We start from the raw sequence: 19,850 nt of genomic DNA on the forward strand, positions 1-19,850 counted from the left end.
AGACTGGGATTTGTCACTCCGTATGACGGAGAGGTATCTCTGGGCCCACTCGGTAATGCATCATCATAATGAGCTCAATGTGACCAAGTGGTTGATCACGGGATCATGCATTACGGTACGAGTAAAGTGACTTGCCAGTAACGAGATTGAACGAGGTATTGGGATACCGACGATCGAAGTCTCGAAATATGCCCTAGAGGCAATAATAAAGTTATTATTTATTTCCTTATAATCATGATAAATGTTTATTATTCATGCTAGAATTGTATTAACCGGAAACATAATACATGTGTGAATACATAGACAAACAAAGTGTCACTAGTATGCCTCTACTTGACTAGCTCATTAATCAAAGATGGTTATGTTTCCTGACCATGAACAATGAGTTGTTATTTGATTAACGAGGTCACATCATTAGTTGAATGATCTGATTGACATGACCCATTCCATTAGCTTAGCACCCGATCGTTTAGTATGTTGCTATTGCTTTCTTCATGACTTATACATGTTCCTATGACTATGAGATTATGCAACTCCCGTTTGCCGGAGGAACACTTTGGGTGCTACCAAACGTCACAACGTAACTGGGTGATTATAAAGGAGCATTACAGGTGTCTCCAAAGGTAGATGTTGGGTTGGCGTATTTCGAGATTAGGATTTGTCACTCCGATTGTCGGAGAGGTATCTCTGGGCCCTCTCGGTAATACACATCACATAAGCCTTGCAAGCATTACAACTAATATGTTAGTTGTGAGATGCAAACGTCACAACGTAACTTGGGTGATTATAAAGGAGCATTACAGGTGTCTCCAAAGGTAGATGTTGGGTTGGCGTATTTCGAGATTAGGATTTGTCACTCCGATTGTCGGAGAGGTATCTCTGGGCCCTCTCGGTAATACACATCACATAAGCTTGCAAGCATTACAACTAATATGTTAGTTGTGAGATGATGTATTACGGAACGAGTAAAGAGACTTGCCGGTAACGAGATTGAACTAGGTATTGGATACCGACGATCGAATCTCGGGCAAGTAACATACCGATGACAAAGGGAACAACGTATGTTGTTATGCGGTCTGACCGATAAAGATCTTCGTAGAATATGTAGGAGCCAATATGGGCATCCAGGTCCCGCTATTGGTTATTGACCGGAGACATGTCTCGGTCATGTCTACATTGTTCTCAAACCCGTAGGGTCCGCACGCTTAAGGTTACGATGAAGTTATATTATGAGTTTATGCATTTTGATGTACTGAAGGTTGTTCGGAGTCCCGGATGTGATCACGGACATGACGAGGAGTCTCGAAATGGTCGAGACGTAAAGATTGATATATTGGAAGCCTATGTTTGGATATCGGAAGTGTTCCGGGTGAAATCGGGATTTTACCGGTTACCGGGAGGTTACCGGAACCCCCCGGGAGCATATGGGCCTTATGGGCCTTAGTGGAAAGGTGAAAGGGCTGCCCATAAGGGCTGCGCGCCTCCCCCCTCCCCTAGTCCTATTAGGACTAGGAGAGGTGGCCGGCCACCCCTCTCCCTCTTTCCCCCTTGGGAATCCTAGTTGGAATAGGATTGGGGGGGGGAGTCCTACTCCCGGAAGGAGTAGGACTCCTCCTGCGCCCTCCTCTGGCCGGCGCCCCCCTCCCCCTTGGCTCCTTTATATACTGAGGCAGAGGCACCCCAGAAACACACAAGTTGATCCACGTGATCTATTCCTTAGCCGTGTGCGGTGCCCCCTGCCACCATATTCCTCGATAATACTGTAGCGGAGTTTAGGCGAAGCCCTGCTGTTGTAGTACATCAAGATCGTCACCACGCCATCGTGCTGACGGAACTCTTCCCCGCCACTTTGTTGGTTCGGAGTCATCGAGCTGAACGTGTGCTCGAACTCGGAGGTGCCGTAGTTTCGGTGCTTGATCGGTTGGATCGTGAAGACGTACGACTACTTCCTCTACGTCGTGTCAACGCTTCCGCAGTCGGTCTGCGTTGGGTACGTAGACAACACTCTCCCTCTCGTTGCTATGCATCACATGATCTTGCGTGTGCGTAGAATTTTTTTGAAATTACTACGAAACCCAACAGTGGCATCCGAGCCTAGGTTATTTATGTTGATGTTATATGCACGAGTAGAACACAAGTGAGTTGTGGACGATACAAGTCATACTGCCTACCAGCATGTCATACTTTGGTTCGGCGGTATTGTTGGACGAGACGACCCGGACCGACATTACGCGTACGCTTACGCGAGACCGGTTCTCCCGACGTGCTTTGCACATAGGTGGCTTGCGCGACTGTCTCTCCACTTAGTTGAACCAAGTATGGCTACGCCCGGGTCCTTGCGAAGGTTAAAACGGAGTCAATTTGACAAACTATCGTTGTTGGTTTTGATGGCGTAGGAGATTGTTCTTACTTAAGCCGTAGCCACGTAAAACTTGCAACAACAAAGTAGAGACGTCTAACTTGTTTTTTGCAGGGCATGTTGGTGATGTGATATGGTCAAGACATGATGCTGAAATTTTATTGTATGAGATGATCATGTTTTGTACCGAGTTATCGGCAACTGCAGGAAGCCATATGGTTGTCGCTTTATTGTATGCAATGCAATCGCGATGTAATGCTTTACTTTACTAAACGGTAGTGATAGTCGTGGAAGCACAAACTTGGCGAGACGACAACGACGCTACGATGGAGATCAAGGTGTCACGCCGGTAACGACGGTGATCACGACGATGCTTCGGAGATGGAGATCACAAGCACAAGATGATGATGGCCATATCATATCACTTATATTGATTGCATTGATGTTTATCTTTTTTTATGCATCTTATCTGCTTTGATTGATGGTAGCATTAAAGATGAATCTCTCACTAAATATCAGAGTGTTCTCCCTGAGTATGCACCGTTTTGCCAAAGGTTCGTTCGTGGCCCAGACACCACGTGATGATCGGGTGTGATAAGCTCTACGTTCCATCTACAACGGGTGCAAGCCAGTTTTTTGCACACGCAGAATACTCAGGTTAACTTGACGAGCTGCATATGCAGATATGGCTCGGAATACGAGACCGAAAAGGTCGAGCGTGAATCATATAGTAGATATGATCAACATAACGATGTTCACCATTGAAAACTACTCCATATCACGTGATGATCGGTTATGATTTAGTTGATTTGGATCACGTGATCACTTAGAGGATTAGAGGGATGTCTATCTAAGTGGAGTCTTAAGTAATTTGATTAAATTGAACTTAAATTTATCATGAACTTAGTACCTGATAGTATCTTGCTTGTTTATGTTGATTGTAGATAGATGGCTCGTGCTGTTGTTCCGTTGAATTTTAATGCGTTCCTTGAGAAAGCAAAGTTGAAAGATGATGGTAGCAATTACACGGACTGGGTCCGTAACTTGAGGATTATCCTCATTGCTGCACAGAAGAATTACGTCCTGGAAGCACCGCTGGGCGCGAGGCCTGCTGCAGGAGAAACACTCGATAGTTCAGTGTGCCATGCTTTACGGCTTAGAACCGGGACTTCAACGACGTTTTGAACGTCATGGGGCATATGAGATGTTCCAGGAGTTGAAGTTAATATTCCAACAGAATGCCCGGATTGAGAGATATGAAGTCTCCAGTAAGTTCTATAGCTGCAAGATGGAGGAGAATAGTTCTGTCAGTGAGCATATACTCAAAATGTCTAGGTATTGTAATCACTTGATTCAACTGGGAGTTAATCTTCCGGATGATTGCGTCATTGACAGAATTCTCCAATCACTGCCACCAAGCTACAAGAGCTTCGTGATGAACTATAATATGCAAGGGATGAATAAGACTATTCCCGAGCTCTTCACAATGCTGAAAGCTGCGGAGGTAGAAATCAAGAAGGAGCATCAAGTGTTGATGGTCAACAAGACAACTAGTTTCAAGAAAAAGGGCAAAGGGAAGAAGAAGGGGAAACTTCAAGAAGAACAGCAAGCAAGTTGCTGCTCAAGAGAAGAAACCCAAGTCTGGACCTAAGCCTTAAACTGAGTGCTTCTACTGCAAGCAGACTGGTCACTGGAAGCGGAACTGCCCCAAGTATTTGGCGGATAAGAAGGATGGCAAGGTGAACAAAGGTATATGTGATATACATGTTATTGATGTGTACCTTACTAATGCTCGCAGTAGCACCTGGGTATTTGATACTGGTTCCGTTGCTAATATTTGCAACTCGAAACAGGGACTACGGATTAAGCGAAGATTGGCTAAGGACGAGGTGACGATGCGCGTGTGAAACGGTTCCAAAGTCGATGTGATCGCGTCGGCACGCTACCTCTACATCTACCTTCGGGATATATTAGACCTAAATAATTGTTATTTGGTGCCAGCGTTGAGCATGAACATTATATCTATCTTGTTTAATGCGAGACGGTTATTCATTTAAATCAGAGAATAATGGTTGTTCTATTTATATGAGTAATATCTTTTATGGTCATGCACCCTTGAAGAGTGGTCTATTTTATTGAATCTCGATATAGTAATACACATATTCATAATGTTGAAGCCAAAAGATGCAGAGTTGATAATGATAGTGCAACTTATTTGTGGCACTGCCGTTTAGGTCATATCGGTGTAAAGCGCATGAAGAAACTCCATACTGATGGACTTTTGGAACCACTTGATTATGAATCACTTGGTACTTGCGAACCGTGCCTCATGGGCAAGATGACTAAAACACCGTTCTCCGGTACTATGGAGAGAGCAACAGATTTGTTGGAAATCATACATACAGATTGTATGTGGTCCGATGAATATTGAGGCTCGTGGCGGATATCGTTATTTTCTCACCTTCACAGATGATTTAAGCAAATATGGGTGTATCAACTTAATGAAACATAAGTCTAAAATGTTTGAAAAGTTCGAAGAAATTTAGAGTGAATTTGAAAATCATCGTAACAAGAAAATAAAGTTTCTACGATCTAATCATGGAGGAGAATATTTGAGTTACGAGCTTGGTCTAATTTGAAACAATGCGGAATAGTTTCGCAACTCACGCCACCCGGAACACCACAGCGTAATGGTGTGTCTGAACGTCGTAATCGTACTTTACTAGGCATGGTGTGATCTATGATGTCTCTTACAGATTTACCGCTATCGTTTTGGGGTTATGCTTTAGAGACGGACGCATTCACGTTAAATAGGGCACCATCGAAATCCGTTGAGACGACACCTTACGAACTGTGGTTTGGCAAGAAACCAAAGTTGTCGTTTCTAAAAGTTTGGGGCTGTGATGCTTATGTGAAAAAGCTTCAACCTGATAAGCTCGAACCCAAATCGAAGAAATGTGTCTTCATAGGATACCTAAAGGAGACTGTTGGGTACACCTTCTATCACAGGAGAATGTATACCCGAAGGCAAGACATTCGTTGCTAAGAATGGATCCTTTCTAGAGAAGGAGTTTCTCTCGAAAGAAGTGAGTGGGAGGAAAGTAAACTTGACGAGATAACTATACCGGCTCCCTTACTGGAAAGTAGTACATCACAGAAAACTGTTTCAGTGACACCTACACCAGTTAGTGAGGAAGCTAATGATAATGATCATGAAACTTCAGATCAAGATATGCTACTAAACCTCGTAGATCAACCAGAGTAAGATCCGCACCAGAGTGGTACGGTAAACCTGTTCTAGAAGTCATGCTACTAGATCATGATGAACCTATGAACTATGAAGAAGCGACGGTGAGCCCAGATTCCCCAAAATGCCTAGAAGCCATGAAATCTGAGATGGGATCCATGTATGAGAACAAAGTATGGACTTTGGTTGACTTGCCCGATGATCGGCAAGCAATTGAGAATAAATGGATCTTCAAGAAGAAGACTGACGCTGACGGTAATATTACTGTCTACAAAGCTCGACTTGTTGCAAAAGTTTTTCGACAAGTTCAAGGGATTGACTACGATGAGACCTTCTCACCCGTAGCGATGCTTAAGTCTGTCCGAATCATGTTAGCGATTGCCGCATTTTATGATTATGAAATTTGGCAGATGGATGTCAAAACTGCATTCCTGAATGGATTTCTGGAAGAAGAGTTGTATATGATGCAACCGGAAGGTTTTGTCGATCCAAAGGGAGCTAACAAAGTGTGCAAGCTCCAGCGATCCATTTATGGACTGGTGCAAGCCTCTCGGAGTTGGAATAAACGTTTTGATAGTGTGATCAAAGCATTTGGTTTTATACAGACTTTCGGAGAAGCCTGTATTTACAAGAAAGTGAGTGGGAGCTCTGTAGCATTTCTGATATTATATGTGGATGACCTATTGGAAATGATATAGAATTTCTGGATAGCATAAAGGGATACTTGAATAAAAGTTTTTCAATGAAAGACCTCGGTGAAGCTGCTTACATATTAGGCATTAAGATCTATAGAGATAGATCAAGACGCTTAATTGGACTTTCACAAAGCACATACCTTGACAAAATTTTGAAGAAGTTCAAAATGGATCAAGCAAAGAAAGGGTTCTTGCCTGTGTTACAAGGTGTGAAGTTGAGTAAGACTCAATGCCCGACCACTGCAGAAGATAGAGAGAATATGAAAGATGTTCCCTATGCATCAGCCATAGGATCTATCATGTATGCAATGCTGTGTACCAGACCTGATGTGTGCCTTGCTATAAGTTTAGCAGGGAGGTACCAAAGTAATCCAGGAGTGGATCACTGGACAGCGGTCAAGAACATCCTGAAATACCTGAAAAGGACTAAGGATATGTTTCTCGTATATGGAGGTGACAAAGAGCTCACCGTAAAAGGTTACGTTGATGCAAGCTTTGACACTGATCCGGACGATTCTAAATCGCAAACCGGATACGTGTTTACATTAAACGGTGGAGCTGTCAGTTGGTGCAGTTCTAAACAAAGCGTCGTAGCGGGATCTACATGTGAAGCGGAGTACATAGCTGCTTCGGAAGCAGCGAATGAAGGAGTCTGGATGAAGGAGTTCATATCCGATCTAGGTGTCATACCTAGTGCATCGGGTCCAATGAAAATCTTTTGTGACAATACTGGTGCAATTGCCTTGGCAAAGGAATCCAGATTTCACAAGAGAACCAAGCACATCAAGAGACGCTTCAATTCCATCCGGGATCTAGTCCAGGTGGGAGACATAGAGATTTGCAAGATACATACGGATCTGAATGTTGCAGACCCGTTGACTAAGCCTCTTCCACGAGGAAGACATGATTAGCACCAAGGCTCCATGGGTGTTAGAATCATTACAGTGTAATCTAGATTATTGACTCTAGTACAAGTGGGAGACTGAAGGAAATATGCCCTAGAGGCAATAATAAAGTTATTATTTATTTCCTTATAATCATGATAAATGTTTATTATTCATGCTAGAATGGTATTAACCGGAAACATAATACATGTGTGAATACATAGACAAACAAAGTGTCACTAGTATGCCTCTACTTGACTAGCTCGTTGATCCAAGATGGTTATGTTTCCTAACCATGAACAATCAGTTGTTAATTGATTAACGAGGTCACATCATTAGTTGAATGATCTAATTGACATGACCCATTCCATTAGCTTAGCACCCGATCGTTTAGTATGTTGCTATTGCTTTCTTCATGACTTATACATGTTCCTATAACTATGAGATTATGCAACTCCCGTTTACCGGAGGAACACTTTGGGTACTACCAAACGTCACAACGGAACTGGGTGATTATAAAGGAGTACTACAGGTGTCTCCAATGGTACATGTTGGGTTGGCGTATTTCGAGATTAGGTTTTGTCACTCCGATTGTTGGAGAGGTATCTCTGGGCCCTCTCCGTAAGCTCATCACATAATCCTTGCAAGCATTACAACTAATAATGTTAGTTGTGAGATGATGTATTACGGAACGAGTAAAGAGACTTGCCGGTAACGAGATTGAACTAGGTATTGGATACCGACGATCGAATCTCGGGCAAGTAACATACCGATGACAAAGGGAACAACGTATGTTGTTATGCGGTCTGACCGATAAAGATCTTCGTAGAATATGTGGGAGCCAATATGAGCATCCAGGTTCCGCTATTGGTTATTGACCGGAGATGTCTCGGTCATGTCTACATTGTTCTCGAACCCGTAGGGTCCGCACGCTTAACGTTACGATGACAGTTTTATGAGTTTATGCATTTTGATGTACCGAAGGTTGTTCGGAGTCCCGGATGTGATCACGACATGACGAGGAGTCTCGAAATGGTCGAGACGTAAAGATTGATATATTGGAAGCCTATGTTTGGATATCGGAAGTGTTCCGGGTGAAATCGGGATTTTACCGGAGTACCGGGAGGTTACCGGAACCCCCGGGGCATATGGGCCTTAGTGGGCCTTAGTGGAAAGGGAAGGGCTGCCCAAAGGGCTGCGCCTCCCCCCTCCCTAGTCCTATTAGGACTAGGAGAGGTGGCCGGCCCCCTCTCCCTCTTTCCCCCTTGAATCCTAGTTGGAATAGGATTGGGGGGGAGTCCTACTCCCGGAAGGAGTAGGACTCCTCCTGCGCCCTCCTCCTGGCCGGCGCCCCTCCCCCTTGGCTCCTTTATATACTGAGGCAGAGGCACCCCAGAAAGACACAAGTTGATCCACGTGATCTATTCCTTAGCCGTGTGCGGTGCCCCTGCCACCATATACCTCGATAATACTGTAGCCTTCACAGATGACTTAAGCAGATATGGTATATCTACTTAATGAAACACAAGTCTGAAACATTTGAAAAGTTCAAAGAATTTCAGAGTGAAGTTGAAAATCATCGTAACAAGAAAATAAAGTTTCTACGATCTGATCGTGGGAGATATATTTGAGTTACGAGTTTGGTGTTACATTTGAAACAATGCGGAATAGTTTCGCAACTCACGCCACCCGGAACACCACAGCATAATGGTGTGTCCGAACGTCGCAATCGTACTTTACTTAGATATGGTGCGATCTATGATGTATCTTACTGATTTACCGCTATCGTTTTGGGGATACGCTCTAGAGACGGCCGCATTCACGTTAAATAGGGCACCATCAAAATCCGTTGAGACGACGCCTTATGAACTGTGGTTTGGCAAGAAACCAAAGTTGTCGTTTCTGAAAGTTTGGGGCTGCGATGCTTATGTGAAAAAGCTTCAACCTGATAAGCTCGAACCCAAATCGGAGAAATGTGTCTTCATAGGATATCCAAAGGAAACTATTGGATACACCTTCTATCACAGATCCGAAGGCAAGACTTTTGTTGCTAAATTCGGAAACTTTCTGGAGAAGGAGTTTCTCTCGAAAGAAGTGAGTGGGAGGAAAGTAGAACTTGACGAGGTAACTGTACCTGCTCCCTTATTGGAAAGTAGTGCATCACAGAAAACTGTTTCAGTGGCACCTACACCAGTTAGTAAGGAAGCTAATGATGATGATCATGAAACTTCAGATCAAGATACCACTGAACCTCGTAGATCGACCAGGGTGAGATCCGCACCAGAGTGGTACGGTAATCCTGTTCTGGAATCATGCTACTAGATCATGATGAACCTACGAACTATGAAGAAGCGATGGTGCCAGATTCCGCAAAGTGGCTTGAAGCCATGAAATCTGATATGGGATCCATGTATGAGAACAAAGTATGGACTTTGGTTGACTTGCCCGATGATCGGCAAGCAATTGAGAATAAATGGATCTTCAAGAAGAAGACTGACGCTGACGGTAATATTACTGTCTACAAAGCTCGACTTGTCGCGAAAGGTTTTCGGCAAGTTCAAGGGGTTGACTACGATGAGACCTTCTCACCCGTAGCGATGCTTAAGTCTATCCGAATCATGTTAGCAATTGCCGCATTTTATGATTATGAAATTTGGCAGATGGATGTCAAAACTGCATTCCTGAATGGATTTCTGGAAGAAGAGTAGTATATGATGCAACCAGAAGGTTTTGTCGATCCAAAGGGAGCTAACAAAGTGTGCAAGCTCCAGCGATCCATTTATGGACTGGTGCAAGCCTCTCGGAGTTGGAATAAACGCTTTGATAGTGTGATCAAAGCATTTGGTTTTATACAGACTTTCGGAGAAGCCTGTATTTACAAGAAAGTGAGTGGGAGCTCTGTAGCATTTCTGATATTATATGTGGATGACATATTACTAATTGGAAATGATATAGAATTTCTGGATAGCATAAAGGGATACTTGAATAAGAGTTTTTCAATGAAAGACCTCGGTGAAGCTGCTTACATATTAGGCATAAAGATCTATAGAGATAGATCAAGACGCTTAATTGGACTTTCACAGAACACATACCTTGACAAGATTTTGAAGAAGTTCAAAATGGATCAAGCAAAGAAAGGATTCTTGCCTGTATTACAAGGTGTGAAGTTGAGTAAGACTCAATGCCCGACCACTGCAGAAGATAGAGAGAATATGAAAGATGTTCCTTATGCATCAGCCATAGGATCTATCATGTATGCAATGCTGTGTACCAGACCCGATGTGTGCCTTGCTATAAGTCTAGCAGGGAGGTACCAAAGTAATCCAGGAGTGGATCACTGGACAGCGGTCAAGAAACATCCTAAATACCTGAAAAGGACTAAGGATATGTTTCTCGTATATGGAGGTGACAAAGAGCTCATCGTAAATGGTTACGTTGATGCAAGCTTTGACACTGATCCGGACGATTCTAAATCGCAAACCGGATACGTGTTTACATTAAACGGTGGAGCTGTTAGTTGGTGCAGTTCTAAACAGAGCGTCGTAGGCGGATCTACATGTGAAGCGGAATACATAGCTGCTTCGGAAGCAGCGAACGAAGGAGTCTGGATGAAGGAGTTCATATCCGATCTAGGTGTCATACCTAGTGCATCGGGTCCAATGAAAATCTTTGTGACAATACTGGTGCAATTGCTTGGCAAAGGAATCCAGATTTCACAAAAGAAACCAAGCACATCAAGAGACGCTTCAATTCCATCCGGGATCTAGTCCAGGTGGGAGACATAGAGATTTGCAAGATACATACGGATCTGAATGTTGCAGACCCATTGACTAAGCCTCTTCCACGAGCAAAACATGATCAGCACCAAGGCTCCATGGGTGTTAGAATCATTACTGTGTAATCTAGATTATTGACTCTAGTGCAAGTGGAGACTGAAGGAAATATGCCCTAGAGGCAATAATAAAGTTATTATTTATTTTCTTATATCATGATAAAGTTTATTATTCATGCTAGAATTGTATTAACCGGAAACATAATACATGTGTGAATACATAGACAAACAGAGTGTCACTAGTATGCCTCTACTTGACTAGCTCGTTAATCAAAGATGGTTATGTTTCCTAACCATACAAAGAGTTGTTATTTGATTAACGGGTCACATCATTAGTTGAATGATCTGATTGACATGACCATTCCATTAGCTTAGCACCCGATTCGTTTAGTATGTTGCTATTGCTTTCTTCATGACTTATACATGTTCCTATGACTATGAGATTATGCAACTCCCGTTTGCCAGAGGAACACTTTGTGTGCTACCAAACGTCACAACGTAACTGGGTGATTATAAAGGAGCTTACAGGTGTCTCCAAAGGTACATGTTGGGTTGGCGTATTTCGAGATTAGGATTTGTCACTCCGATTATCGGAGAGGTATCTCTGGGCCCTCTCGGTAATGCACATCACTAAGCCTTGCAAGCATTGCAACTAATGAGTTAGTTGCGGGATGATGTATTACAGAACGAGTAAAGAGACTTGCCGGTAACGAGATTGGAACTAGGTATAGGATACCGACGATCGAATCTCGGGCAAGTAACATACCGATGACAAAGGGAACAACGTATGTTGTTATGGGTCTGACCGATAAAGATCTTCGTAGAATATGTAGGAGCCAATATGGGCATCCAGTCCGCTATTGGTTATTGACCGGAGATGTTCTCAATCATGTCTACATTGTTCTCGAACCGTAGGGTCCGCACGCTTAAGGTTTCGATGACAGTTATATTATGAGTTTATGCATTTTGATGTACCGAAGTCCCGGATGTGATCACGGACATGACGAGGAGTCTCGAAATGGTCGAGACATAAAGATTGATATATTGGAAGCCTATGTTTGGATATCGGAAGTGTTTCGGGTGAAATCGGGATTTTACCGGAGTACCGGAGGTTACCGGAACCCCCCGGGAGGTATATGGGCCTTAGTGGGCCTTAGTGGAAGAGAGGAGAGGGGCAGAATGGGCCGCGCCCCCTCCCCCCCTAGTCCTAATAGGACAAGGAGAGGGGGCCGGCCCCCCTCTCTCTCCTCTTTTCCCCCCTCCGCCAATCCTATTCCAACTAGGAAAGGGGGGAGTCCTACTCCGTAGGAGTAGGACTCCTCCTGGCGCCCTCCTCCTGGCCGGCCGCCCCCCTCCCCCTTTGGCTCCTTTATATACGAGGCAGGGGGGCACCTCTGAACACACAAGTTGATCCACGTGATCGTTCCTTAGCCGTGTGCGGTGCCCCCCACCCATATTCCACCTCGATTATATCGTTGTAGTGCTTAGGCGAAGCCCTGCGTCAGTAGACATCAAGATCGTCACCACGCCGTTGTGCTGACGGAACTCTTCCCCGAAGGTTTGCTGGATCGGAGCCCGGGGATCGTCATCGAGCTGTACGTGTGCTAAGAACTCAGGAGGTGCCGTGAGTTCGGTGCTTGGATCGGTCGATCGGGAAGACGTACGACTACTTCCTCTACGCTTGCGTCAACGCTTAAGCTCGGTCTGCGTGGGTACTTAGACAACTCTCCCATCTCGTTGCTATGCATCACCATGATCTGATTGTGCGTAGGAATTTTTTTGAAATTACTACGAAACCCAACAGTTTTGAAATTACTACGTTCCCCAACAGTTGATGTTATATGCACGAGTAGAACACAAGTGAGTTGTGGGCGATATAAGTCATACTGCTTACCAGCATGTCATACTTTGGTTCGGCGGTATTGTTGGATGAAGCGGCCCGGACCGACATTACGTGTACGCTTACGCGAGACTGGTTCTACCGACGTGCTTTGCACACAGGTGGCTGGCGGGTGTCAGTTTCTCCAACTTTAGTTGAACCGAGTGTGGCTACGCCCGGTCCTTGCGAAGGTTAAAACAACACCAACTTGACAAACTATCGTTGTGGTTTTTGATGCGTAGGTAAGATTGATTCTTGCTAAGCCCGTAGCAGCCACGTAAAACTTGCAACAAACAAAGTAGGGGACGTCTAACTTGTTTTTGCACGGCATGTTGTGATGTGATATGGTCAAGGCATGATGCTAAATTTTATTGTATGAGATGATCATGTTTTGTAACCAAGTTATCGGCAACTGGCAGGATCCATACGGTTGTCGCTTTATTGTATGCAATGCAATCGCCCTGTAATGCTTTACTTTATCACTAAGCTGTAGCGATAGTCGTAGAAGCATAAGATTGGCGAGACGACAACGATGCTACGATGGAGATCAAGGTCTCGCACCGGTGACGATGGTGATCATGACGATGCTTCGGAGATGGAGATCACAAGCACAAGATGATGATGGCCATATCATATCACTTATATTGATTGCATGTGATGTTTATCTTTCATGCATCTTATCTTGCTTTGATTGACGGTAGCATTATAAGATGATCTCTCACTAAATTTCAAGATAAAAGTGTTCTCCCTGAGTATGCACCGTTGCCAAAGTTCGTCGTGCCTAGACACCACGTGATGGTCGGGTGTGATAAGCTCTACGTCCATCTACAATGGGTGCAGGCCAGTTTTGCACACGCAGAATACTCAGGTTAAACTTGACGAGTCTAGCATATGCAGATATGGCCTCGGAACACTGAGACCGAAAGGTCGAGCGTGAATCATATAGTAGATATGATCAACATAGTGATGTTCACCATTGAAAACTACTCCATTTCACGTGATGATCGGTTATGGTTTAGTTGATTTGGATCACGTGATCACTTAGAAGATTAGAGGGATGTCTTTCTAAGTGGGAGTTCTTAAGTAATATGATTAATTGAACTTAAATTTATCATGAACTTAGTACCTGATAGTATCTTGCTTGTTTATGTTTGATTGTAGATAGATGGCCTGTGCTGTTGTTCCGTTGAATTTTAATGCGTTCCTTGAGAAAGCAAAGTTGAAAGATGATGGTGGCAATTATACAGACTGGGTCCGTAACTTGAGGATTATCCTCATTGCTGCACAGAAGAATTACGTCCTGGAAGCACCGCTGGGTGCCAGGCCTGCTGCTGATGCAACTGACGACGTTAAGAATGTCTGGCAGAGCAAAGCTGATGACTACTCGATAGTTCAATGTGCCATGCTTTACGGCTTAGAACCGGGTCTTCAATGACGTTTTGAACGTCATGGAGCATATGAGATGTTCCAGGAGTTGAAGCTAATATTTCAAGCAAATGCCCGGATTGAGAGATATGAAGTCTCCAATAAGTTCTACAGCTGCAAGATGGAGGAGAACAGTTCTGTCAGTGAGCATATACTCAAAATGTCTGGGTATAATAATCACTTGATTCAATTGGGAGTTAATCTTCCGGATGATTGCGTCATTGACAGAATTCTCCAATCACTTCCACCTAGCTACAAGAGCTTCGTGATGAACTATAATATGCAAGTGATGGATAAGACTATTCCCGAGCTCTTCGCAATGCTGAAAGCTGCGGAGGTAGAAATCAAGAAGGAGCATCAAGTGTTGATGGTCAACAAGACCACTAGTTTCAAGAAAAAGGGCAAGGGGAAGAAGAAGGGGAACTTCAAGAAGAACAGCAAGCAAGTTGCTGCTCAGGAGAAGAAACCCAAGTCTGGACCTAAGCCTGGAACTGAGTGCTTCTACTGCAAGCAGACTGGTCACTGGAAGCGGAACTGCCCCAAGTATTTGGCGGATAAGAAGGATGACAAGGTGAACAAAGGTATATGTGATATACATGTTATTGATGTGTACCTTACTAGAGCTCGCAGTAGCACCTGGATATTTGATACTGGTTCTGTTGCTAATATTTGCAACTCGAAACAGGGACTACGGATTAAGCGAACACTGGCGAAGGACGAGGTGACGATGCGCGTGGGAAATGGTTCCAAAGTCGATGTGATCGCGGCCAGCACTACCTCTACATCTACCATTGGGATTAGTATTAGACCTAAATAATTGTTATTTGGTGCCAGTGTTGAGCATGAACATTATATATGGATCTTGTTTGATGCGAGACGGTTATTCATTTAAATCAGAGAATAATGGTTGTTCTATTTATATGAGTAATATCTTTTATGGTCATGCACCCTTGAAGAGTGCTCTATTCTTATTGAATCTCGATAGTAGTGATACACATTCATAATGTTGAAGCCAAAAGATGCAGAGTTGATAATGATGGTGCAACTTATTTGTGGCACTGCCGTTTAGGTCATATTGGTGTAAAGCGCATGAAGAAACTCCATACTGATGGACTTTTGAAACCACTTGATTATGAATCACTTGGTACTTGCGAACCGTGCCTCATGGGCAAGATGACTAAAACGCCGTTCTCCGGTACTATGGAGAGAGCAATAGATTTGTTGGAAATCATACATACAGATGTATGTGGTCCGATGAATGTTGAGGCTCGTGGCGGATATCGTTATTTTCTCACCTTCACAGATGACTTAATCAGATATGGGTATATCTACTTAATGAAGCATAAGTCTGAAACATTTGAAAAGTTCAAAGAATTTCAGAGTGAAGTTGAAAATCATCGTAACAAGAAAATAAAGTTTCTATGATCTGATCGTGGAGGAGTATATTTGAGTTACGAGTTTGGTTTACATTTGAAGCAATGCGGAATAGTTTCGCAACTCACGCCACCTGGAACACCACAGCGTAATGGTGTGTCCGAACGTCGTAATTGTACTTTACTAGATTTGGTGCGATCTATGATGTCTCTTATTGATTTACCGCTATCGTTTTGGGGTTATGCTTTAGAGACGGCCGCATTCACGTTGAATAGGGCACCATCGAAATCCGTTTTGACGACGCCTTATGAACTATGGTTTGGCAAGAAACCAAAGTTGTCGTTTCTGAAAGTTTGGGGCTGCGATGCTTATGTGAAAAAGCTTCAACCTGATAAGCTCGAACCCAAATCGGAAAAATGTGTCTTCATAGGATATCCAAAGGAAACTATTGGATACACCTTCTATCACATATCCGAAGGCAAGACTTTTGTTGGTAAATTCGGAAACTTTCTGGAGAAGGAGTTTCTCTCGAAAGATGTGAGTGGGAGGAAAGTAGAACTTGATGAGGTAACTGTACCTGCTCCCTTATTGGAAAATAGTACATCACAGAAAACTGTTTCTGCGACACCTACACCAATTAGTGAGGAAGCTACTGATAATGATCATGAAACTTCAGGACAAGATACTACTGAACCTCGTAGATCAACCAGAGTGAGAACCGCGCCAGACTGGTACGGTAATCCTGTTCTGGAAATCATGCTGCTAGATCATGATGAACCTACAAACTACGAAGAAGCGATGGTGAGCCCAGATTCCGCAAAATGGCTTGAAGCCATGAAATCTGAGATGGGATCCATGTATGAGAATAAAGTATGGACTTTGGTTGACTTGCCCGATGATCGGCAAGCAATTGAGAATAAATGGATCTTCAAGAAGAAGACTGACGCTGACGGTAATATTACTGTCTACATAGCTTGACTTGTCGCAAAAGGTTTTCGACAAGTTCAAGGGGTTGACTACGATGAGACCTTCTCACCCGTAGCGATGCTTAAGTCTGTCCGAATCATGTTAGCAATTGCCGCATTTTATGATTATGTAATTTGGCAGATGGATGTCAAAATTGCATTCCTGAATGGATTTCTGGAAGAAGAGTTGTATATGATGCAACCGGAAGGTTTTGTCGATCCAAAGGGAGCTAACAAAGTGTGCAAGTTCCAGCGATCCATTTATGGACTGGTGCAAGCCTCTCGGAGTTGGAATAAATGCTTTGATAGTGTGATCAAAGCATTTGGTTTTATACAGACTTTCGGAGAAGCCTGTATTTACAATAAAGTGAGTGGGAGCTCTGAAGCATTTCTGATATTATATGTGGATGACATATTACTGATTGGAAATGATATAGAATTTCTGGATAGCATAAAGGGATACTTTAATAAGAGTTTTTCAATGAAAGACCTCGGTGAAGCTGCTTACATATTAGGCATAAAGATCTATAGAGATAGATCACGACGCTTAATTGGACTTTCACAAAGCACATACCTTGACAAGATTTTGAAGAAGTTCAAAATGGATCAAGCAAAGAAAGGGTTCTTGCCTGTGTTACAAGGTGTGAAGTTGAGTCAGACTCAATGCCCGACCACTGCAGAAGATAGAGAGAAAATGAAAGATGTTCCCTATGCTTCAGCCATAGGCTCTATCATGTATGCAATGTTGTGTACCAGACCTGATGTGTGCCTTGCTATAAGTTTAGCAGGGAGGTACCAAAGTGATCCAGGAGTGGATCACTGGACAACGGTCAAGAACATCCTGAAGTACCTGAAAAGGACTAAGGATATGTTTCTCGTATATGGAGGTGACAAAGAGCTCATTGTAAACGGTTACGTTGATGCAAGCTTTGACACTGATCCGGACGATTCTAAATCGCAAACCGGATACGTGTTTACATTAAACGGTGGAGCTGTCAGTTGGTGCAGTTCTAAACAAAGCGTCATGGCGGGATCTACATGTGAAGCGGAGTACATAGCTGCTTCGGAAGCAGCAAACGAAGGAGTCTGGATGAAGGAGTTCATATCCGATCTAGGTGTCATACCTAGTGCATCGGGTCCAATGAAAATCTTTTGTGACAATACTGGTGCAATTGCCTTGGCAAAGGAATCCAGATTTCACAAAAGAACCAAGCACATCAAGAGACGCTTCAATTCCATCCGGGATCTAGTCTAGGTGGGAGACATAGAGATTTGCAAGATACATACGGATCTGAATGTAGCAGACCCGTTGACTAAGCCTCTTCCATGAGCAAAACATGATCAGCACCAATGCTCCATTGGTGTTAGAATCATTACTGTGTAATCTAGACTATTGAGTCTAGTGCAAGTGGGAGACTGAAGGAAATATGCCCTAGAGGCAATAATAAAGTTATTATTTATTTCCTCATATATCATGATAAATGTGTATTATTCATGCTAGAATTGTATTAACCAGAAACATAATACATGTGTGAATATATAAACAAACAGAGTGTCACTAGTATGCCTCTACTTGACTAGCTCGTTAATCAAAGATGGTTATGTTTCCTAACCATGAACAAAGAGTTGTTATTTGATTAACGAGGTCACATCATTAGTTGAATGATCTGATTGACATGACCCATTCCATTAGCTTAGCACCCGATCGTTTAGTATGTTGCTATTGCTTTCTTCATGACTTATACATGTTCCGATGACTATGAGATTATGCAACTCCCGTTTGCCGGAGGAACACTTTGTGTGCTACCAAACGTCACAACGTAAATGGGTGATTCTAAAGGAGCTCTACAGGTGTCTCCAAAGGTAGATGTTGGGTTGGCGTATTTCGAGATTAGGATTTGTCACTCTGAATCTCGGAGAGGTATCTCTGGGCCCTCTCGGTAATGCACATCACATAAGCCTTGCAAGCATTACAACTAATGTGTTAGTTGTGAGATGATGTATTACGGAACGAGTAAAGAGACTTGCCGATAACGAGATTGAACTCGGTATTGGATACCGACGATCGAATCTCGGGCAAGTAACATACCGATGACAAAGGGAACAACGTATGTTGTTATGCGGTCTGACCGATAAAGATCTTTGTAGAATATGTAGGAGCCAATATGGGTATCCAGGTCCCGCTATTGGTTATTGACCAGAGACGTATCTCGGTCATGTCTACATTGTTCTCGAACCGTAGGGTCCGCACGCTCAACATTACGATGAGAGTTATTATGAGTTTATGTATTTTGATGTACCGAAGGTTGTTTGGAGTCCCGGATGTGATCATGGACATGACGAGGAGTCTCGAAATGGTCGAGACATAAAGATCGATATATTGGACGACTATATTCGGACAGCAGAATTGTTCCGGGTGATTTCGGATAAAACCGGAGTGTCGGAGGGGTTACCGGAACCCCCCGGGGAAGTAATGGGCCTTATTGGGCCTGAGGGGAGAGAGAGGGCAGCAGCCCAGGAGGTGGCGCCCCCCCCCCTCATGGGGAGTCCGAATAGGACTAGGAGGGGGGGCGGCCCCCCTTTCCCTCTCCCTCTCCCTCTCTTTCCTCCCCCCTCCCTATTCCTAGTTGGACTAGGAAAGGGGAGTCCTACTCCCACTAGGAGGAGGACTCCCCCCTCTCCTTGGCGCACCCAAGGGCCGGCCGGCCTCCCCCTTGCTCCTTTATATACGGGGGCAGGGGGGCACCCTAGAACACACAAGTTGATCTTCGTGATCGTTCCTTAGCCGTGTGCGGTGCTCCCCTACATGATATTACACCTCGATCATATTGTAGCGGTGCTTAGGCGAAGCCCTGCGACGGTTAAACATCAAGATCGTCACCACGCCGTCGTGCTGACGAAACTCCTTCCCGAAGCTTTGCTGGATCGGAGCCCGGGGTGCATCATCGAGCTGTACGTGTGTCAAGAACTCGGAGGTGCCGGAGTAACAGTACTTGGATCGATTGGACCGGGAAGACGTACGACTACTTCCTCTACGTTGCGTCAACGCTTCCGCTTCGGTCTACGAGGGTACGTAGACAACACTCTCCCCTCTCGTTGCTATGCATCACCATGATCTTGCGTGTGCGTAGGAATTTTTTTGAAATTACTATGTTCCGCAACAGCGACCATGTTGGGAAAAGACATGCAG

This window comes from Triticum urartu, chromosome 7 (assembly GCF_003073215.2).
Source record: "Triticum urartu cultivar G1812 chromosome 7, Tu2.1, whole genome shotgun sequence".
NCBI classification, from domain to species: domain Eukaryota; kingdom Viridiplantae; phylum Streptophyta; class Magnoliopsida; order Poales; family Poaceae; genus Triticum; species Triticum urartu.